Genomic DNA, 24016 nt, shown 5'->3' with positions numbered 1-24016 from the left:
CCTAGAGAAAAGAAACAAGACACCACAGATTTTTTTCTAAGTCTTGTAACTATACACAATATTCTTTATAAAAACACTATATAACCACTGTAATTACACAGTTCACATGGTTGAAGTTTTAACCTGGGTGCTCGTAGGTAGGACTGCAACACTAAATTCAGCATTTGCCGTGTGACTTTTTTGGCAGTTCCTTTTGTTTCAAGAATATTTAAAAGATGAGACATGCACTTATGTTACTGATATTCCTGTATTTTTCATGTTCTGTCCCAAACACCGCTTTCTGGCCTCCACTCAGGGAAGTACTCAAGCCATACGCTATAGCATCTTTCTCGATTCACATGGTCAAACACACGCTCAAGTATTTCACTGCCTCAGAGTCTGTGTGCACAGGTATTTTTCGGACATATTTCAGCCTACCTCTGCCTTACATACTCTCAATCTTCATTTCCACTCATCTGCCTAAATTCCCATCTCCTGTGTGGAACTATCATGCTTTCAGAGTAGTGAAGTTGTCTTGTGAGAAACAGAAGCTCCCCTGCCTTCTATGCTGATGAAAGAGAGACACGAGAGAAACCCATCAGCTATATATATAGCTTCTTAACTTTTCACCAAAGATCTAATGTTCAGTTTTCCAGCAAGAAGCAAGGTACATGTTAAAACTACAGTAAGATTCAAAGCATCACAAGAGTCACAGAATTCTTAAATAGGAAATTTAAAGTCATTGCTTTTTTAATTGAGACACTTTAGGATTATCTCAAAAAAACAGTTTAGTTTGTCCTCAATAAAAAAGCAGGCATTTAAAAAGGAACTTTTGCTCAGCATAGCCCTAAATCTTTAACTACTACAGGCTTTCTGATGAACTTCCAAATACAGGGTACACAGCTTCCAGGTTATCCACAAAGTGAAAGAAAAAATACAAGTCTAAAGATGCCTAAAAATCACCGATTTATATTGTAATCTGATCCACAGACACTTTTGTACTGCCCAAGTCCCCACTGGCTTCTGCACAATGTAGCCTGAATTCTGCCTTTGAGAATTAAACTGAAAATCTGGGAATCTGTAGTTCCCTTAAGGTCAAGGGAAAACCAGACCCATTAAGGGCTTGGTGTCTCAGAAATTTTGTTTTCTTTAAAAGCAAACCAAATAAAATTAGAAAGGAAACACAGGCTTTCACACCCATCACTGAGTGCAATCACAGTATTTTCTACTGAACTAATATGCTGACCATACTGTCTGCATATTAACAACTTCTGTTGTCAAATAAAGGCTACACAGACCAATTTCATTTTGAAGAAAAAGCACTAAATACTTCCGAAATAATATAAAAAGTACAAACAATTTACCCATAGAAGGGAGGGAAGGTGTTTGACTTTGTGTTGTTTAAAATACTAAATACTTAGCTTACCTTGCCCTATGCAAAGCGTGTAACATACTAATCACACAATTAATCCTTATTTTTCAGGCATTTCTCTCATTACTCAGTTTCTAGGAAAACTGCTCCGGGTTCCTGTTTTTTTTTTTTCCCCAGGAGATCACAAAAATTATTTCTTCCCTCCTTTAACTTTTTGACATTGGGAGAACAATCCAACTGCTTTTGAACTGGAATTCTGACAGGATTTCTAGAAAATAATTTTCAGGTTAAGGTACAAAAATTTTAATCAGCTTTCTTTTTAAATTGATACTTTGCAAGCTCTAAACACATACCTTTGCTTTCATGTTCAGCACAAAAGATGAAATATCAATCTGACATGACTGCGCTATGCATGTGCTGTCTAATCACCCCTCATCCTACAAGCACCTTTACAAACAAAATTTCCCCCATTACCAAGCACTGCATTTCTCCCTGGGGAAAAGTAATTTGAAAGACAATGTTGCACAGCACAGATTTACAGAAGGTAGGTGGTCCAAGACAGAAGGTCAAAGTTAAGCTGAAGAGCTAACATCTGACTCCTGCTAAAAGATATTAATTTAGCTGGTTTTGGATTTTGAACTTTCAGTGTACTTTTAAGTACAGCAGTACATTCCACTCTTACTGAAAAACTCACATAGAAAATAATTTCACTGTAACATGTACAGTCTTCTGAGTATTATTTTCCAGTCCTTCACTGTAAAATGAAGTACTAGTGACTTCTCCTGTGGAAGATTTTCTGTGCCTGTTTGCATAACTAAGTAGTGATGTACAGCCATTCAAAACACAGGCAGGTAGTGGCTGTCTGTGCTTCACAGGCTGTTTTGTCCTGAAATACAAAACTGTAACTGTAGATTATTTCATGGATACTTTCAATAGCTGTCAGAATCCATGTTTTTTAAGAACACCTTTTATATTCAGTCTTCTGTCACTATCCTATTGAGATATTACTTTTTCCTTTTCTCTCCTTTTTTCAAGTGAAGTAGGAAAGCAGAAAAGCACAGAATAAACAGAAATAAAATAACTCAAACCTGATGTTTAGTTTCAAGCACAGTACTTGAGACTTACTGGATTTACAGCTAAACATATCAGTACATTGAAAGAAACTGATTAAGTATGGTTTAACATATCTAAAGTTTTCATCACTAAAAGAGGTCAGTGGCCTCTGCCTTTCTAGTCAACTCACTTATTTTGCTTTAGTTAGCTTCACTGTGAGGAGTAGCATAATAAAGAAAAGACTGTATCAGTGGATACAGTTTCTTTTTAATAGGACCTTGGGAAAACAATTCCTAGATTACATATTTTAACACCTTTATTGTCCGTTTTTGCCTCAAATGCTCTTAACAGCTAGCAGAAAAACTCTGCTCATATTCACAAGAAATCCTACAACTAAAAAAAAAATCTGAATACCACAGATTCAAAAAAAGTTAGTGAATAGTACCTTTTATACTGAAGAGGAAAACAGTTTCACCACACAACAATATCCACTGCTCAAAGGGCAAGGTGTTAAATATTTTACTTTAAAAGCCTATTTTTTAAATTTTTTTTCATTCATGACTGATATTCAGCACTAATATCTGATAAAGCAATTACAGCATTAAAAAACCCCACCTATCAAGTCTGTAAAAATACTGTAATTTCTTGAACGAAGGCCATAAAAACACAACAACTTTACATTTTGTTTAAAAAAAACCAGCACAAGTTTGATTAGTAACATGCTTTTAATTAGTTTCATCTCTGACACATACTAAAAAAAGTTACATCTTCCATACAGAAAAACCCCTTACCATTACAATTTAAATTAATGGTATTTTCACTGAGACAAGTCATACCAGTATAATGGAAATAATTGCATCCTGTTTTAAATGACATTTAAGACAACAGAAATCCCATCTAAGTAAAAACATTGTTGTCCGAGTGTGGGCATAAATCACAAAAACTGTAAACTAAGCTATCCATGGGAAAGAAAGCAGCAGCAGGACATGCCTTTTGCTGCTTCTTGCTGGGTCAGTGCAAGCTGTGATAGATACTAAAGAAACAGGGAACCAAGAATTACAGAGCTTTTCTTCTTCAGGTGAGCAAAAGGTAAAGCAAGAAGACAGACCTGTTTTCCTAAGCCACAAGTTTGTTTATTTGCAGTTTACATTAAAAAAACCCAAACAAATAGAAGTCCTTTAACTGTTTTGACAACTTTATCAAAAGCAAAAACAAAACAAAGTTTACAGTAATGAAATGCACACAAATCACTAAAGGAGAAAAGAGACCAGTTGCTTATTTTAAGAATGATCAGAAAGCCTGGAAATTACAATTTTAAACTAAACTTTAAAGAATGAATATTTGTAGTTTAGATTTAATCTGGTGTTCTGTCAGAGCTAAAAGGGCTTAATATTTCACTAGTTTTCAATTCAAATCTTTTGAGCGTATGGCTAGAAGCTGTTAATCCACGACAAGCAAGCAAATTAGCAGGAAATAGTGGGGGGGGGGGGGAAGCTGGAGAAAAAGAGAGAAGGAAAAGCTGATAGCATAGAAGGAATGCTATTTTGGAAACCGATAAAACTGGAGAGAATGGGAAACTCCCTTTTGGAAATAGGGCCATCCCCAATTTTGGACATCTACTCCCCTTGGCAAGAGATCTTTTTCGGGTTCCTAATTAAGATATAGAAGAGGCAAGGAGGAAAGACATTTGGTCACCCAGCTCATGGACCCTTCTAGACTGCAAGGCAGTCCAAGTGAGGGAGAAATGCAGAACTGGGTAGGAAGTTAAAAAAAAAATAAATAATTAAGTCACAGAGGAAGTGTAACACTTCCAGTTAGATATCAATGAGAGCAATCATCTCTCAACCAGTATATGCTAGTTTGATTTGTTCCACATTCCTTACTACAGTACGTTCTTACTGTACTTGCCTAAGTACACAGTCATTTGGGGGAGTTATTTCTGAAACTTCACAGTACCACTGAAAGCAAAGTTTAAAAAAAAAGAAATCAGACGTACATGTACCCAGCTCTTCCAAGGGCAGACCTCGCCTCTCCCCTGATGATTTCCTCTACTCCCCCGCCCAGCACACCCACGGGCGAACACTTCATCGACCCGAACGGTTTAAGACAGCTCTAGACCAGCCTCCTTTCATCGTATAACCAAGGAGGCCCAGGAGCTCTCGCCAGCCCCCTACCAGCAACGGGGAACAAAGGCAAAACCCACCGAACTGCTGCCCTACCCGCTGCCTTGCAGGGCCAGCCCCCCCCCCCCCCCCCAGCTGAAAAGGGCTCCCTCAGAAGTCCACCCACGGCCGGGACACCGCGCTCCCCCCCGCAGCCTCTCACGCCCACCCCCACGCAGGACCACCGTGTGTCCCACCCCACCGAGGGCGTGGGGGGGGTGTCACAGGTGACGGGGGGACCCCCCCGCCCGCCCGGCGCTGTCCCGTCTCCTGTCAGGGGGCTGGGGGAGGAGGGAGAGCGAGCTGCTGCAGCCGGGAAGTCGCCACCTCCTTCCCTCGCCGGGCGGCTCGGCGGGGACCGGGGCCCAGCCGCCGTCCTCCCCCAGCACCCTGGCCTCGGGGGGGGGGGGGGTGGAGGGGGGGCCGGGCGGCGACCCGTCCCGGCGGCAGCAGGCCGGTACCGGCGCACCCCCGCGGCGGGGCGGGGCCAGCAGGTGCCTCCCGGGAGGCTGAGGAGGGGCCGCGGCGGGCCAGGCGGCAGGAGACCACCGACACCCCCCCCCGTGAACGGCAGTTCCGTCCCCGCTCCCCTCTCCGCCCCCCGGGGCAGGGGCGGCGCCTGGGACGCCTCGACACCCTCCCCGGGGAGCGGGGGAGGAAGAAGGGGGGGGGGAACAACGGCCTCCGCCCCGGGGAGGGTGGGGGGGGAAGGAGCCGGAGCTGCCCCGCTGAGAGCCGGCTCCGCAGAGCCCGGCGGAGGAAGAGCGGGGCGGGAGGCCCCGGACTGTCACTCACCGGCCGCCGCCGCCGCCACCGCGTTCGTATCCGGCACCTGGGGCAACTCCGCTCCCAGCAGCGCCTCCGCGTCCGGCGGGCACAGGCGCCTCCAGCCGCCGCCCGAGAAAATCGATGGAGCGCGGAGCGATCGAGGGGGAGGGGGGGGTGAAGAGCCGCGCTCCCGAGTCCCCGCCCCCTTATAGGCACCGCCCCGCGCGCGCGCTCGCCCTCCCTTGAGCGGGTGGTGATGGGGGGGGCAGCGGGGGCTGTTCCCCTCGCGGGAGTGGAGCGAGGGGAAAAATCAAATCGTGGTAGCAATGGCGGCAACAACAATGATAAATGATAATAAACCCCTCCCCCAGCGCTGTATTAAGGGCCCTGCAGGCAGAAAATCATCCGGCGGCGGTGGGTGGGGGGCCACTGCTGTGGTGTGTGAGGGGAAGGCCCGGGGGTGCTGGGTGCCGTGGTGTGAGGGGAGTGAGGGGAAGGCCCGGGGGTGCCGTGGTGTGAGGGGAGTGAGGGGAAGGCCCGGGGGTGCCGAGGTGTGAGGGGAGGGCCTGGGGGTGTTGGTGGCCCTGGGTGGAAGAAGGAAGGACAGCGGAGAAAGGCCCAGGCGCGAGCAGGCGGAGGGGAGAAGACAAAAAACACGGAAGGAAGAAGCCGTTGCTCGGTTTTGCCATTCCAGAGCTAGAACAGGACGTTAGTGGGAAAACAAATTACCTTTCGTAAAACCTCAAAGAACTTGAGCACCGTCAAAAGCACGATGGCCAAAAAATGTAATTTTTCTCACTTTTTTCCAGAGGTTAAAGCCGCCCAAGTTAAATTATTAGGCTGTAATATCTCATCACATGAATAAACAGCACTTTTTTGACTCTTTCCTCTGGGATCTCTAAAACATTACACAGCATCTCTCTGGGGAAAAATCAGAGCGTCCGGTACCTATCTTTAATTACCTCCGAACTTGTTAGTAGTGACTCTGCAGTTTTCTGCTAATATCCAACACAGAAAGAGAGCTCTCCACTTCTCCAAGTAAAGTAAAGTTGGCATCACATTAAAAAAAAAATGTAACTATTTGCCACCCATTTCAAAATACGTTTTTCCTCCATGACAGCTTGTTTGCATTTGCTCATTAAAAGCCTGTCATCGGATGTGCCAAATAAAACCACTACTTTGAAAGGTTGATATAGAAGGCCCCCCCTGACACACTCCATACCTGGGTCCCAGCCCTGCCCAATGCCCTCTGGGAGTGGATACCTGTGCCCAGAAAGCCCATTGACTTTAACTGCGGCCCATAAAGGGAGCTGTCTACCCAGAAGATTTTGTAATAAACAACCATGAATATAGGTTTAGTTCAAGTGACAAACTTCAATGCCAGACTGAAGTTGTGTTGCGGAGTTGGCTGCATCTTCACCTCTGTTGTAAATGCAAATATCCTAAAGAAGTGAATCAGTAAGAAGAGGGAGCCTGAACTTGAGAAGAGACAACCCCCCCCCATGTTAGCTGAAGTGAGAAAAAGCTGCGAGGCCTTTTGCTTTTGAAAATGTCACCTAGCCCCAACTCCTTTTAGAGGTTTTAACCTACTGTTTCTAGACAGCAGCTCAGAAGTGTTTTTATCCAGATCTTGGTCCTGGGGAACCTGTCAGAACAGCACAACCAGGCTAAACTCTGCAATGACACAAGCCTTATGAATGGTGTACGTAGGTTCATCACAGGCATCCACAAAGGCAAATCCTCCTACTGCCAAGAGCAGCATCCAGGACTCTTATGATCTGCAGGGGCCCTGGATAATATTGTCAGTGAAGAACTTCCCATGTGCTGCACTTTCTTGAATCTACTGTGGGTGGTTTTCCCAGCTGATGTGTGGTGACCATGTGGTAACCATCACCTACCCATTCAGTGACTCCAGAACAAAGCTGATGGTGACTGGCTGTAGGTTTGACCCACAGGAGAAAAGAAACACCGCCCCACACATCTCTTTAGAACAAAAGGAGGAAAACTAGTGCTGTTAATATATATCTCTCTCTATCTCATATATATAGCTTAAAATGTATATACCATAAAATATAGTATATATTTGCTGTCATATATTATGCTGCTAATATAAATATATTACTCCGTGGAACTCCAGATGCCATTGAAGAGATTAATCTATGCTGTTAAAACTGAGGAAAGAAATGACAAGTTGTAATATAATGACCTGGTAAATAGTAAGTATTACACCTCATAGAGGTCACAAGAGTAATTGCTCATTCATGCCTTTTTCTAATCCATTTATGCAGATTTGACAGTGATCTGTAAACATTACATCTCTCTACAAAGTTGGGTAAACAGATTTGAAAGCCAAGAGAGATTATTATGATCATCTTGTCTAACCTGAATATTGAAAGCTGTAGAATTTCTTTTAGCTGTTCCCACACCAAGATCTTTCTGTAGTTGTTTCTTAGAAAGACATCTTCATTTTGTTTTAAAGACTTGGAGAAATGACGAATCCATCACTGCACTTTTGAAGATTTCTCAGTGGCTAACATGTACCATGCTACCCTAACATGTAAAAAATAACTGATAGAAATATAAATGTTGTTTGAAAAGGCAAATTCATCTAGCTGCAGCATCTGTCCACTGCAATCCTGCTTTTTGTTAACAGAAATACCTTCCTTCTGAAGATGTTTGTAAAATACAGCAGATTTACTCCTTCACCTTTTCTTGATAAACTGTATGGATTAACTTTGATTCTGCACTGTATAATTGCCTTTCCAGAACTGTTCTCTTTTCTGAACGCCTTCAAGCTTACAGCTATCACCTTACTTTTTTGACATGTGGATGTCCAAACCAGACCTCCCCCTACTTCTGTTTGAATTTGTGAGGTGAGTATTATAACCAGGGAAATCTAAGGAACAGAAAAAAGCTAAGAAGCATAAGGTTGAAAATGACCTTAAGAAATCACCCTTTCTTGTCCTTTCCTTTGCCCCAAGACAGGATCAACTACTCCTTTGTTATAACATAACTGTTTTTTCAATCTTGTTCTTAAAGACTTCCCAGTATGGTGCTTTTGCCATCTCCTCAGGCAATCTTTCCCAGTGTTTCCCTACCCTTATCACTAAAGGTCTTTTTTCTAATGTATACTCTGAATATATCCCCTACTGCAATTTCAGTCCATTAGTGAAAGGTCTGTCTTTGCTGGGCCCAGAGAACTCTTTGCTTCCTCCCTGCAGCAGTCTTTCACATATTTAAAGGCTCTGTCCTCTGTATGTTCTTTTTCTCATTAATCCAAACAGTCCCATTAGTATCCTGATATTTAATGTTTCCTAGACTGGTAATCAAGCTTGATCTCCACTGCACTCTTCCCCAGTCACTCTGTCATTCTGGAAGTGCAGTGCCCCAAGCCAAGCATACTCCAGGTGAAAAACATTTTTGAAAAAGGAAAAACTAAAACTGAAGTCATACCATGGGTTAGCAGACCAAAATAATTGCTTTGCCTATTTTGCAGGCAGTTTTCCTGTTCCTACCCGCCCCCCCCCCCCCGCCCCGTCGTATGGCACTGGCCTTTTTACAACAGCATAACAGTGGTGACTCGTGTTTAGCCTGTGATTCACTCTACAGTTTTTCTATGCAACTGTAATCCTGTTTACTTTTCCCCTTCCTGTATCCGGGGAAACCGATGATGCTGTGTCTAATAGACTACACTTGCATCTATTGAATACTATCTTTTGTGTTTTTGTTAAAAAAAAAAAATCTCCAGTTTGACAAAATCCCTCTGAATTCTAATTCTGTTCTCTAACACACTTTTAGCTGCTCTGTTCTTCGTGTCCTCTCCAAATGTAACAACCTTAGTCTCTGTTCTGTTCTTCAGATGTTTTATAAGTAGTATCAGATATAGAATAGACCCTTGAGGAACATGTTTCAATACATCTCTCCATTTTGATAGTGGCCCCATTTTGCTAAATGTTCCTCAGCCCTGCTTTTTCTGACCCTGTGGGATTTTAAACCTGCACGACATTGTCTTTGCTTATTCTTAAGAAATGTTGCCAAAAGTTTTACTGAAATGAAGATACATGACTTTTTAATACTTCTCTCCTTTGTATAACACCTATTACCTTCTTATAAAAGGAAATCGGATTGGTTTAACAGGATTTGTTCTTCACAAATCCACGTCAGTTGTTACTTGTCTGTCTGTCTTCTAATGCTTACAGATGGTTTGCTTGATAATTTCCACAAACTGAAGCTATCTGATCTATAACTCACCAGCTCCTAATTTTTCCTATGTATACTTAACTTTAAGAGGGCTGCTTCCATGACCATGAGAGGTGTCTTCTGAACCGGAGATAAGTAACCTGCCAAAGTCATGGTAGTAGAACCAGCAGCGAAGCCAAGAAGCCCAACACATCCTTGCCTGCTCTAACAAATCTATACTCCCTGCACAACCTTTCTTCACCTCATTGGTTCCACTTCCTTTTATTTTCTTGATCCATTGATGGAACATTCCTGCAGATGTTGGAGGAACTGCCATAGATTTTATGAAAAATTCATACAGATATTTCAATTTCCAAGCAGATTTCCTGTGTTGTATTATGCTCCCAAGACCAGCTGCTTTCTGCTTCCTCCTAAATTGAAAATCACCTGGATCTGTGTTGTCAAACCAACGTCCAGGAAGTGATCTACTTAAATCTTACACTTCTATTTCTTTTTTAAATAAATAGATACAGAAATAAGTTCTTTGACCTTGGCAGCATTTTGACCGTTATCCGGGAGTTTAAGCCAGAAACCTTCATTATGAAGTGAAATGTATTTATCTTAGCTGAAAGGCGAGAGAGAAACAACTTACGGATCAGTGTTTTCTCCCGGATGATTTCTGGTATGCTTCAAGAGAAACAACATATAAATTAATGCACACAATATTTTGAGTTTTCTCCCAGAACACGTACAGTCACTTTTTCCACATCAAACAAAAAATATAGTCTTTTGCACTTTAAACTATTTCCAACAGTACACAAAATTCTCTCACTGTTTTAGTTTCTTGGCTAACACCACCCTAATTCTTCCCTTTCAAGGCCTATCCAAGGAATCTGTGCACTACTGACCCAGAGGCATTGTTTCTCTAAACAGCACCAACGAAACAAATTATTAAATTACTTTGTGCAGCTAAAAATACTGAATGCTGTATACCACAGCTCTGTCAAGGGTGTCACTACTAAGTTGCATCAGTTTAAATACTTCTTGGAACCAACATTCATCTACTGCCTGTATTTTAAAACAATAGATAGGGGGGAAGTTGAAACCTAAACCAACTTAAAATTTTGCCACATTTCTTTCTCAAAGGAAAAAAAGAAACCACTTCAAAGACCATTTGACAGTTTTTGTCCCTCAAATTCCAGGTGAAATTCTGTCCCTCTTTTCCACAAGACCAAACTCTGGCACAACTGCTTTCATTTCCATGCTTTTGGGAATAAGCAGGGAAAAGCTGTTCATTAGATATTTTTTCACAGACCTCTGAAATCGTGTTGAGTGAGGGCAGAGATCAGATCTTCTGTTCTGAATTGAACTGTACCCGTTGGACTGTTCATCGCTGCCTGCACGCCCCAGCTCCCCTCCACTGGAAGCAAGCATACCTCTGCTCCGGTAGCAGCCAGCACTTCCCAATGCATCCTAGTGGAAATCAGCTGGAGTAACAAAGAACTATTATTTAATTATCAGTCGGGCTCATTTTGATGGAACCAAGTTGTTTCCCTCACTTGCCCCATTCAGTAGCTCTGTTGACATCAGTCTGTACAGAGAAGAGTGACAAGCAGCCCCAGGTCAGCTGGGTTTTGCCACTACCAGTGTTTGCTTGCCAGAGTGCCTATCAGCTTGTAATTTCATGTGTATATGCAATTTCTTGCAGGAACATGACTTTATTTTACATGCATTTCAGGGACAGATCCATTTTGCCATTACTACTGTTCAATATGTAGTACAATGGGGACTGTTTTTTGACAATTGATACATAACAATAAATAATGAGGTCTGATAACACAATAAGTGTATCACATGCGCACACACTTGCAAAACCACATTTATTTGAAAGGAAATGATACAGGGGGGGTTGTGTTTAATATTACAAATAAAGATTCCATCTATTTCTAAACCCCTTATTGACTGTATTTTTTTTTCTTCCTAAGTTTCCCTGTTTGAGTCTCTCTTCTTTCTTCTCTTCTTCCTTTCATCCTCCTGATCTCTAATTGTCCTATGGTGAAAAAGGAAGGGAAAATTACAAAATAGGGCTGGGAAAAGGGAATGAGAATGGCAAAAAGTGGCTAGTTAAACTATGCAATCTGGGCCAAGTATAACTGTTCTTTCAAAAATTAACTTTTTAGATAATTTACATTCAAATTAGTATCACAACTGTATGCTATTAGCAAGAGGTTGCATTTTACATCAATTAGATATAATTATGAAGTCCCTTTTAGAGACAAAAATTATTTTAGTATATCTGACAAGCAATTAACATTAAAATGTGGATTTTGATCTATGCCCTAAATGTACGATCAAAGGTACCAGATCAGACAGCTTAATCTGAAACCCATTAAATATATGACAATATTTTATTTTAATGAACTACAGTTCTAGTCTTTAATGTTTCTTATTGACTTTTATTCTTAGACGCAGAAGTACGCTTACATGAGAGAGGTGTTTGGCCTTGAGTTCAGATCTACAGCAATTTCCACAGAAATTTCTGAAAAGAATGTTGGTCAGTGTTTTAAAACACAGGGGCCTAAATTTAGACTTTTAAATCTGTATTTAGCCCTGCTGAGCGCTGTGGCTGTGATCCAAGAAAGCACTTACGCGTTCCCATTAACTTTAAAGCACATTCAGGTCTATTATTCACTTTACCAAAAGAACTGAACTCAGATACTTAAAATTAAGCATGCACATTAAGTAGCCTGTTGGACTCAGCCTTATACAACCCCCACTCCTGCTCTGCCCACAGCTAAGACCCTGACTCACTCTATTCGCATGACTTGCCCTATTGCAGTAGTGGGCCTGGTCATAGCAGCAGAATTACTCAAGCACATTACAGATTTCAGGGCTGTTTTTTCAAAAGGACCAAGTGCCCATCAGACACACTTTCAGAATCTACTTTGAGACATACATTTTAAATTATACATTATGGTCAATATCTGAATACAGTTATAATGAATATTCTGTCCTGTTTCTACATCATCATCATCATCATCATCATCATCATTATTAAAATAGTTTTGCACATCCAAATCCAACATGTGGGCAATATTCGCCCACTTCTGAAGGCCTGATAGAAATCCCACAGCAGTGGTTAGGAGTCAGTTTTCCATACCTGGGAGGGACAGGAGGATAAATGGGAGACACTGTAGCAAAGAGCATTCAGGTGAGGCATTAGGAAGAACTGTAACAGTAGGGACAATGAAATACTGGTATAGGTTGTTTAGGAAATGAACTGAACCTCCTTCACTGAAAGCCTTTAAGAACTGGCTAGATAAAGCACCTACAGGAACGATGCTATTCCTGGTGCTATAGTCAGTCCTTAAGAGGCAGGGTGTACTAGGCAGGTTCATGAGGTGCCTTATAGCCCTGTGCAACTATTAGTATCAATATCGGGCTTGTATTTGGCTCTTGCTACATACTGGCTAACCTTCTATGCTGATACCCTTGCATTTGCCCACTTAGGACCTGTGTCATGATTCAGTTATGAGGAAGTAGCAGGATTAGACAACTTTTTGGGTTGTGCAAGTATTTCTAGTAACAGAAAAAAGATGGCATGAGAAAACTGGCTAGAATGACTTCCATTTTCCTTTTCCATTTCCCAAAGCTATCAGCTGCAGTTAAAGACAACATCAGTCATGATCTAGCAGAAATCCTGGTGTTTTCTTTAAAGGAGTATTTGCAGAAAAAAAATAAAAAATCAAAATTAGAGGAGTTAGTACATTGATGGTCATTTGCGAATGTGATAGTTGCTAGTTATTGTTCAGGATTGTAAGAGATCCGACCTGCAGCTAAAGTATCTGCTCTCTCCTCCAGAGCGTAACCACCAAACCCCAACACCCCTTCGTGCTGTCTTCACCAGCAGGAAAGGAAAAAGCCTGGAGGAAGGATCTTCTAAAGCAGATTATGCTCTGGTGATTATACACCAAGAATTTCCTCTATGGGCAGCAAACTCCTTTTAAAAGTGCCCCTCGTGCCCACCACACAGTCCCTCCCATTCCTTGCTGTGCCAAGCGCCAAGCTGGCCATGCAGCTGCGCTCTCGACAAGGGGCAGAAGCCCTCGGTGGGGAGAGACAGGGCCAGGGGAGCACCATCTTCTTCCATTTTAACCCATTTTTCCTAATTGATTACTGCTCACATTTACAAGGCAAAATTAACCAGCCATAAATACAAAGGGAAGTGTTCATTTAATCACTTGTGTTACACTTCAGGGAATTTGTAACGTCTAGCTGAACCAGAATTCACTGTTAATTGTAACAAGGCACAATATGCACATGCAAGATATACTTTGATCGATTGCTATGCTACCCTTAGCTTGGGGCACTTTTCAGCTGCCAAAATCAACCTTCTCTCTGGGAAATGCATAGTGAGGGAGTTTGGAAATAGGATTTGGAAGAGGCTGGAGAGGTCCATTCCAAATCTGGACTTCACCAGTGGGGAGATCTAGTCTTTTCAAAGAAGGAAATGGGGGAATGCTAGGTCTGACATTTTGATTTGAGACTGTCTCTGTTAAAAAAAGAAGCCACAAACCCAGCAAAACCCACAACAAACCAAAAAAACCCCACCTCTGCTTATTTTGTTATTTTACTCGTTTACAAGAAAATGTTTGGTGCATGACTCAAAAGTCTCCAAATTTCAGAGTTACGGGTAAAACCCCAAACTGGCATCCTGAAAAATCAGAATTAGGAGCAGACAATTCCTTTTTTAAATTTTCTTTTACTTTCTGCCTCCATTTTTGTCTCCATTCTAAAACATCTATAAATTCAAATAGTTGGGTAATCCTTAAGGTGTGTGCCTGTAGGTAAAACAGACTCCATCTTCAGTTCGCTCTTCCTCCATATAATTTCTGAGATACAAATCACCATTTTAATGGCATATTTATTGTTAAACATTTCCTTATGCCTGCATTTCGGGAAACAAAACATGATTCCCAAAAGACTTCAATAGTTACACTTAGCTTATTAGGAAAACACAATACTACTATTCGTTAATGTTGACCTGGTTGCACCAACCTTTAATTTTTGCACACACACAAAAATTGCAATAAACCAAAATAATTAGGCATGAAAAAAAAATTATGTAGGTTTCAAATTTTGGGGAGGGGTTGGGGAAAGTATTTGATCAAAACTTGAAATCTTACACAGACACTCATACCCAAGCACAGAGGTAACAGTGACACACTAACCCTAGCTGCTGTGGAATTACATTCCTGCAGAAATCCAGGGAGGCAAAGTACGGCGCTAGTGCCAATGGCACATCCAGACATAGTTGGAATTTTCCTAGAGAGTGCAGGGGGGCTGCTTCTCTCTTCCCTCCACACACATTATGTAGCTATTGAACTCTGCAAGACTTGCAAAGAATACACATTATATTATCTTTTCATTTCCACGGCATCTGTACATTTAAAGTTTCATGCCTCATTGTGTCTGTGTGTGATCATCTTGTACGTGTATTTAAATTGCTGCTCTTGCCTCTGATCTTGAGAGACAAAAGCAACACTGAATTCTTTTTCCATTATATATTTTTACAAAAGAACTACTGTAAAAATTAATCAAAGGTATGCTGGTTTTTATTGTTATTTTTTTAATTTTGGGGGGTACTTTTCCTCATATTGCAGCGGTTTTGAAATTGAAACGTTGCACTGCTGAGAAAGTGCCATGAAAATATAACCCACTACATTCCAGGAAAATAAATAAGCAAGGCCACCCAAATTTTCAATTAGTGCTAGTGCAGTATGCAGGAAATGGCTGGAGAACCGTCAAAGGCAGCCTTAGGCTGGGTCGTGGATACGGAACAGTGACAGGAAGGTTTGAAGCAGGAATACAGGCTCAGTGTGAAGATGGCTCTTCTCCAAGGAAAACTGCATGCTAATAGGTTAATACTGATTTCCTGAAACACACAGCCTGGGTATTACATGCTGGAATTTACATTCTGACAAAGGCAATTGCTGAACCTCAAGACTTTGCTTTTTCGGTGATGAAATAACACTAGAAAGTTCAAGCTGCATTATATATTTCATGTTTTAAGCTTATTAAACATTCAAAGTACAAACTGTGCACATATTTTTAAGCCACCTGAAATAGCAACAGCCTCGCTAGTTTGGGAAACTAGTATGAGAAACATTACATTTCAACAGGTCAGGCTTGTCTGGAGTAATACCATCAACAGATACTGACCAAGGTGGAGTGATGCCACTTTCAGAGTAAATCTGCCCGGAATCCAGAAATATTGCCCGATCAAGCAGACGTGCACAGCATCAGGAATGAAACACTTTCCTTTTAGCACAGCCTTTACAGACAAAGCAGTATGTGGAAGATATCTGAAGACCGAGTTGGACAAAGCACTTCAGAAAATAAAAAACTAAAAAGCACAAAAGAAGACACTACATCTCTTTCTGCAGTCAGAGGGAGGGCTCCCGTTGACGACAGAAGGTGCTGTGCCAGACCTTCATCCTGAAAACAAGTGCCTAAACCATGAAGAACAAAATGAAAAAGGAAAGAAACTTAAAGAGAAAGACCAATCCAGCTAAAGAATCCAGCCAACCTTTCCCTACAAATTTCCTCCTGTTCACTCTATCCAGCTGACGTTGTGACTGTCAGCTGAGGGTGGCACTGCAGCATCACAGGAGACCCTCATCGCACCAGCCAGACCCATGTACAACCTCGGCTCTCTTTCCAGAGGAGCACGCAAAACAACTGCAGCCAAGAGTGGAAGCGGGGAAGAGACGATGGGTCTTCCACCAGCCTCTGTGGGGCCAAGATTTCTCTGCGTATCCATCTTAATATCAGCAGGCAGCGTTAATAATGTTTTTACTGCACTACTAGTGTGGGCATGATCCCACATCACAGCAAGCGGGCAGTGGTGCCTAGCGGTGCTGCCCTGACCCCCGGCACCCACTTAAATCACAGCTGTGCCTGTACCTGGTTGATCATATTTATTTACGAGGTGCACACCATTTTCATTGTCTTTCATCATTGGGAGAACTGGAAGCCATCCTGCGAGTCTTTTTAACAGTCCTTATTGCACTAAAGTCACTGGGAATTCTGCCCAGATAGAGCACAGAAAAATGGCCACAAAAGAGACCCTAATTATTTGCATCAGGAGGCAGAAGCAATCTCCTTTCAGTTCCAGCCCCTCCCTAGGAAAAGTTCTGTGGGATTGAATATGCTGAAAACTATTTGGGGTCCACTGAGTGATGCACTTTCCACCTCTTCTCAGGGAAGCTGTTTTAAATAAGCTGTGTAAAAATTTTAATCAGCGCAGAATATTTTCAATTCCAAGGACCGTACCTACCCTGGAACCTTTTTATTTTAAGGTCATAATTGTGTCACTTGCCTATGAAAGAGCAATTAACAGAGCAAGGAAGGAAGTGGAGAGAATTTGGGGAGTTTTAATTTCTTTTCACACATGATGGTACATTTTTTGGTCATATGTGATAATTATTTAATAAAACGGAATTTGGCTGGTGGTATTTCACATGACACCACTGCCAATCACCGCAAAGCAAACAAATCTTTCAGGTGGTGAAGGGAGAGTTTACTCGTCTGTCTTCTGGAGAGCTGCATGCTGTGAACGCTGAATGGCACATCTAATATTGCTGAAGTGATCCATGGGCAGCTAAGTGGAATAGGCACCGATTCAGGGCAGCATTTATGTGTTTTGGGGAGTCTGGACAACTTTTACAGAACTTGGACCTGTGCGTAAAGCTGGATATTTGCTCAGTCACTGTCCTGAATCAAGATGCTCTGCCGAACAGAGGCCACAGCTTTTATGAAAAGGTACTCCTTCCCTATAGAAAGAGAAAGCCTCATTTCCTTTCCATGTGAACACTTGATCCATGATAAATGTTTATAAAGTTCCCCTTCACCAAGTTTCTTAACTGCTGAAGAATAAATATTTAAAGAATTACAAATACTATAATCAAAACCACGTAAGATGCTGCAAGAGTGTTCCCTATTGTATGAAAAAACAAAGGAGCTGAAGCTTGCAGAAAACTTCATTTTCCTGGTTTGAAAACTGATCTACTGTACAATATAGCATGTATTATCTTTGTGCAGTATTTTTAAAACAATACCTTAAATGCCATTGGCTTAATTCTTACCATATTACTATAACAAAACTATGGAAGTTCTGCAGAAGACCAATGGAGAGGAGGTTTGGGGGTCGCATCTGCAGGGTACTGAGCTCTTTAACTTCTATTTGGTGAAGTCCTGGGGCTTAGACCCATGTTTAAGATTAAGGACATGCCTAAGTGCCTTGCTGGATGGGAGCCAGTGTTCAGCACCTTGCAGGGCTGAGCCCTTTGCTGGCACTCAGGTCAGAAACTTTGAATATTGAACAAATTCCTTAGGTGGTGTAAAAGTTATTATTAAAAAAAAAAAAGACACGTTTCTTAATTGTAATATGCAAATAACACCTGTAACACCCTCAGAAGCAGGGGGCCACCTGATGGGAACTACCTACAGATTTTAGAAATATAATTATGCCTGTAGAGTTGAACAACAAGACTTTTAGTTAAGTCATTTGGGTAAAAAACCTGGTTCCATGGAACAAAATGGGAGCACTGCCATGTTTGTCATGGGGCCAGGGTTTTGCTCATCCCTTATTACATGACATAGGCTGATTTGGAGCCTTCTTCTAACTCCAAATTTGACTCTAATATTAAATTAAATGGCAATTTCCTATGGCCAGTGACCAAATTATCCAATAGTATCTGCTTAATACAATCAAAATAAAAAAGGTGGAAGTCATGTTATTTTAATGCAACTGATTTGTTTCCTGAATTTTAATCAAACAGGAAAGAAGGATCAAATTAGTCAGCCAAAAAATTACAGTAATTCAGAGGTATTTTGAACACAACCACACACCTTTGCACAGGTAAAACTCTTTCTCAATTCTAAGTCTTCTTCCCTTCATTCCTTCCCTACAACTATTGTTTATGTCAAACACCGTGGAAAAAAAGCTTTTCTGCTTTGGAAGGCAGGAAAATCTATAGGAAGTTTAACCACGATGCCTCTGGACTCCTGCAGATCGAAGGTAGTTCCCTGTTTTCCTCTCCAGACCATCATGCAATTGCTCTGGGAGAAGAACCTGGGGAGTCATCATAGTAAAGGTTGAGGGGACTGTCCCAGAGACATTGTGGGCTCCAGTAGTCACCTGGCTGCCCGAACGCTCCAGCAGCAGTCCGGCAGCAGATGCGCAACCGGCATCTGAGCATCCCGGCTGCAGAGTTCGGGCTTCGGCCCCCACGCGCACGCCTGCACTGAAATTCTAGCCCACCGCCAGACCACCTGCAAGCCAGCGCTGACTTCCGCAGAAGCAGAACATGATTAGAAGCACTTTTCACCTTGCATGTTCTGTATGTTTGTAATTAGCTGTGAATTAATGCGGAACATTCCTATACAAGTTCTCTTTTCACCAGCAAAAGGCATATCCCTGTATTTGAGCCTGGGTAGAAAGAGAAACTCATTGTCCATATCAATGTTTTCTTTTTTGTTTCCTCTTCAGCCTGCAGGTATAAATGCTACATTGAGAAAACGGCTATTTAAGAGTGGGGTCTGACTCTCCGTTTATGTTATCAGTAATTTTCACAGTAGCTACCAAGAAAAAAATAATTTAACAATATTTTTCTACAGTAAATAGCTAGGGAGTCAATTCAAATCCAATGCAGGTGTTGAAGAACTAGTAGAAGGAGGAGGTGAAGAACTAGCAGACACATGCAGGTTTTGCTGGTGAAACCATTAATGAAAGCACAGCCCATTAGCAGAATTATCTACCTCATTGCTCTCTTGATATATCAATATGCGTTTCTCCTCTCTCAAGATACATCACCACAGTAAAATGCCCGATAAAAAAACCTAGCTCAACTTAAAAACAAGTGTGGTGACAGACAGAGGAGGAATTAGGCATGCAGCCTTCTGCAAACGATCAACAGCAACTTATGCACAAAACTACTGTTTTTTTGATTTATGTTCCTCTACTAGTTTTCCAGTTTTCAAAAACCACCAGAGGGAGCCCGTAACCTCTCATAAATATAAGTAAAGGCATGTTGGGGTTGGCAGTGAAAAATGGAGTAAGAATTAAGCTGTCTTTTGAGTTTCAAAGAAGTACACTAATTGTTGATTTACTGAGATCCGCATAGATGCAAAAGTTCTGGACAGTGACCCTTGATACACATAGAACTATATTAGAAGAGCCTTTTAAATTTGGTCCTGACAATTATTAACACAACTCATTATAGTTCTAATATGCCAAAAGATACACGTTAGAAGTGAGGAGGAAATGATGTAGGCAGCCGAATACCATACAATACATAATCATTTAGGAGCATACTTTTGAGCTCTGCTGCTGCATCCGTGTAACACCATCAGGTGCATGAAAACATGAGTGATGTTACTTACAAGCTGGCCTCAGGGGCTGCTTCACGTGATTGCCAGGGTCTACTCCCTTGTAAGTGCTGATGGCTAAGGTAGTCACTGGGGAAAAGCTGATTCTTTGGATGAAAGAGTGAGGAGCATGGTGTCATGAAGCACTGAGGTGATGCTACAAGTGTCTACAAGAAGTACTTCAAAATCTGAACTGACATACTGTATGACTTGCTACTGATTTTGCTGTCAATCAGCTGGTCACTGATTGATCTAACTAAGCGTTTTCTTGACTCGAATACAAAATAAGTAAGGACTGTGCCAATGGTCCAGATGGACTTACTGGGCCCAATGATCAGGCACTTTTACCAGAGAAGGCTAAAATTATCAGGTACAAGTCATGATTCCTTACTATAATTACTTGATATGAAGGTTCTTCCAGAAGTCTGGATAAAACAAAAGTAGATCTTAGGAAAAGCCCAAGAAGTTTGGCATAACAATACAGCACATGGCATACAATTTGTTTGCCTTTGCCAGGTCAATATCTTCAGGATGCATGTCCTAGTTTTATAGATATGGGAAAAAATGAAAAGCTTAAAATACAGAAAAGCCTAAGAGGAAGGTGGACAAAAGGTAAGATCCAATCAATAGCAGGACATGACACATGAAAACACTGTTTCTTTAAACAACCAAGTAAAATTAATGAAGATTAGACAAGCTCCATTTGCTGTAGCCAAGAACTGAATCTTAACCTTTACTAACTCTCAGGAAAGGCTCTACAAGACACTACTTTTTTTCTGGGCACAGAAGAAAAGACATCTTGCATACATCTTTCCCTTGATGAATAGTCACAGGTTTTAGCTGCAACATTTTTCAAACCAAGCTTCAACTAATAACTGGCTAAAGCTGTCTGCAAGAAGCCATGTGTCTTTGTGACACTTAAGTTCTGGAGGTGCACACAGAACGTAATTACCTACAGCTTTTGCAGATGTAATTGTAGAGCATTATTTTCAGCTTTTACAGCAAACTCTTACCATTTGTTTTAATTCCACTCCTGTGACCTCAGCGATGGAGGAAATAGTTCTTTCCCAGTTCTAGCTCTGTAGTCCTCTGGGGAAGAAGATGATTTAAACAATGCCTGAAGTGCTTAACTAATATGCAATTCTGTTTACACGCACAGTACAAATAGACTAGTCAATGCCACAATGCAAAAGCCAGTAAAACTTGGATTGGTACTATTCCTGCAGCGCATATCTCAACGACAGTGGTGAGTGAGTCTTGTAACACTACTGATCTCAACAAAAAAGTGTCTAATTCAACATTCAAAATGAGCACTTTAATCTGATATACCTTACTCGGTCCATAGGACAACTCATTAAAAATAAATAAATAATAAATAAATAAAAGGAACAAAAGGTAACATCATGTTGTCTCTGGCCTCACTTCCTTTCTGGGAGACACAGTACAGAATTGCAGCCAATTTATTATTTGAATACTCCGCACACGAGGGATTAAGTAGAGATCAGTTAATTAAAAAAAAAAATATTATTAGAACATCATAATTAAGGGGGGAAATTGTTTGAAAGCCAGGAAATTCCTCGTTTAGTTTTCACAAAGTCCTGACCGTTAGAGCTTCCTCATTAGGAGAGAAAACTCATTCTACCAGAGGCTACACAGATTACAAGGTGCGGAAGAGGGTGTAGGAAAAGAGCCAGGTAGAAAAGGGCATCCCAGCAGTGGAGAAAAGCCCACCCTGATGAAGAAGCTCTGCAAGGGGCTGGTGTGAAAGTCCCGAACATGACTCTGATGTCGCATCTCTCATGCAACCCCATAAAACCCAACCCACATCTGCTCTTACTGCTTTAACGTGACAAAAGACGGCTATTTGCAAAACGTAAAATGAGGGCAAAAAAATCTCTTGTTCTTCACCCAAATCACAGCCGCCCTTCCTCCCCCTCGGACCATCCCAGGAAGGGCTGCGGCCAGGGCTGGAGGGCTCCGGCTGGCCACGGTGTGTGTGCCCAGGCAGCTGGGGAAGGCAGGGCTGCCGTGCCCGGGCTGCTGCCCACCCCGTGGGTCCCGCCGGGGCTCTGCTGGCCGGGGGGCAGCTGGAGTCACCTCCAAAGCTGGAGGAGTCACCTCCAAACCTGGAGTCACCTCCAAAGCTGGAGGAGTCACCTCCAAACCTGGAGTCACCTCCAAAGCTGGAGGAGTCACCTCCAAACCTGGAGTCACCTCCAAAGCTGGAGGAGTCACCTCCAAAGCTGGAGGAGTCACCTCCAAACCTGGAGTCACCTCCAAAGCTGGAGGAGTCACCTCCAAACCACAGGCGTAGCGCAGCCAGGCACGCCGATGAGCCTGGGAGCTGGCTGCGGGGGGGGGGATGCATTAAAAATCCTATGCCCAGGAGGCAAGCGTAGGACCATAGCTGTTCCTGAAGCTCGGCTTCCCCAGCTCCTTCCTCACCCCCATTCCCACGACTCGGCACAGTCGGGGATCGCTTCTGCTGCCTCGGCCGGCTGTCGCTCCCTGCCCATCTCTCTTTGAGCCCATGAGTCACTTCCTCTCCTCAGATCCCACCTTTCAAAACTTCCTTTTTCCTTTTCAGGGGAACGTCTGAAAGCCTTTGCTGAAAGCGGGCAGTGGGCTTTACTTACCCACGGACAAAAGCGCCTGTGGGAAGAGCAGCACGCCCTCCTGTCCGACGACGTCCAGCCGAGAGCACGCAGCCGCGTTTGCGCGGCCCCCGTCGGGCCGGCGCTAACCTCCTCGGGCCCCGTGCCTCCACACGCTGCAGCTGTGAGGTGGCGATGGAGGGCTTCCCACCCCGTCCCCTGCCGCAGCTGTGGGGCGGACGGAGGGAAGAGGAGAGGAAGGAGAAGGTCCAGCTCGGCCCAGCTCCGCTCGCCGGCCCCGGCGGCGGCCTCGTGTCCAGAAAGCGGCAGCCCTGGGGTTCGGCCGCAGCTGGAGGGAAAGCCAGAAAGTAAAACCAAAGCAGCTTTGACTTAAAAAATGGGGTTCCGTTTATTTATCCTCTGCTTTTTGAGCTGTTGGGAATTCAGGTTTTAAGGTTTCTCTCTACAGCCACGAGGGCTAGCTATGTGTTTCTTGGAGAGCAGCAGTGGACCCTCCTGAAACCAGTGAGAGGAGCTGCTCGAGCAAGCCACTAGTGCCATCATCCCCCGGGAAGGTCCCGGCTCTTCGCAACGCTCCCTCACGCGAGATGGAGAGTTCACGTATTCCTGCCCCTCACAGGCAACTAGCACCGGGAGAGAGGGGTGGCGAGTGTGGATGTGAGGGGAGAGGTGTGGGGGGGAACCTGGCAGGGTTTGAGTGGTGTTTTGGGCACAACTTGTTCCCCGGGAGATTTCTGAGTTACCAGCAAGATAATCACATCGGCTAACAACTTAGTCTGCAGGTACGGAGGCCAAATCTGCCTGTGCTCAGCAATTCAGAATGAAGCTATTAGTTAACTCTCCGATTTGTCACCGTATTTTCGAGATTATGCTGTTGTATCAGCGTGCTTTGACTTCTGCAGCCTTCGAACTTGTTGGAAGGCTGTATTTTCTGCTCCAGGACCTCCGAGACCTTATGGCCTGATGTTTTGCCTACGTGTAAGGCTGTTATCACTTCTTTACCACGCGGCACTATTAGGGCAGGAAGCATAAAGCTATTGGGGCCAGATTCTCAGCTGGTGTAAAACCACGTCTGGAATGGGGGGCTATGCAGGTTTATGCTAGCTGAGAATTTAGCCTGTCGAAGTTATAACAAGAATTTGCTTGTGGAAGAGATAATTTGTTTAATTGTTTTACAGCAGGGACTTGCAGTTTTTCATGCTAATTTCATGCCATGCTAATTAAGCCACTGGGCAGACTGCAGTGTTTAAATTAAGCATGCAAATTGACGTGGTGCTGAAAGATACTGCTTCATTAGTGTCTTCCATTCTCAAAGATTAAGATGCTTTTCATGGCCAAATACACCCACACAACTGAGAGGGAACACGGAGAAAATAAACTGTGTGTATAGATTCCCATGGGTCACCAACCTGCAGTTACAGGGCTGCATCCTTTCTGGTTGGTGGATTTTGGTCCTG

General features: G+C 42.9%; 1 protein-coding gene and 1 long non-coding RNA gene across 3 annotated transcripts in view; both read right to left on the bottom strand.

Annotated features, from left to right (window-relative positions):
• The window catches only part of EXOC2 (exocyst complex component 2), a 137298-nt gene extending 131801 nt beyond the window's left edge, over positions 1-5497 (bottom strand). The window contains exon 1 of one of the 2 annotated variants that reach the window (XM_069808981.1): positions 5362-5497. The gene's annotated coding sequence lies outside the window, so the exon portion shown is untranslated. Of the gene's footprint in view, positions 1-5357 lie in introns of both variants that reach the window. The other variant, XM_069808982.1, reaches the window with a different exon arrangement.
• A 5900-nt stretch (positions 5498-11397) lies between these two features.
• LOC138690262 (uncharacterized) lies at positions 11398-21034 on the bottom strand. Its single transcript, XR_011329063.1, has 3 exons — positions 20958-21034; positions 11998-12052; positions 11398-11563 (listed from the first exon to the last, which is right to left on the bottom strand). It is a non-coding gene; the product is annotated as an uncharacterized lncRNA (long non-coding RNA).
• Between the last annotated feature and the right edge of the window lie 2982 nt (positions 21035-24016).

The sequence above is a fragment of the Haliaeetus albicilla genome, chromosome 21, assembly GCF_947461875.1.
Source record: "Haliaeetus albicilla chromosome 21, bHalAlb1.1, whole genome shotgun sequence".
NCBI lineage: Eukaryota > Metazoa > Chordata > Aves > Accipitriformes > Accipitridae > Haliaeetus > Haliaeetus albicilla.
Note: the sequence above shows the minus strand (reverse complement) of the source record. Positions and strands in the feature narration are given on the sequence as shown.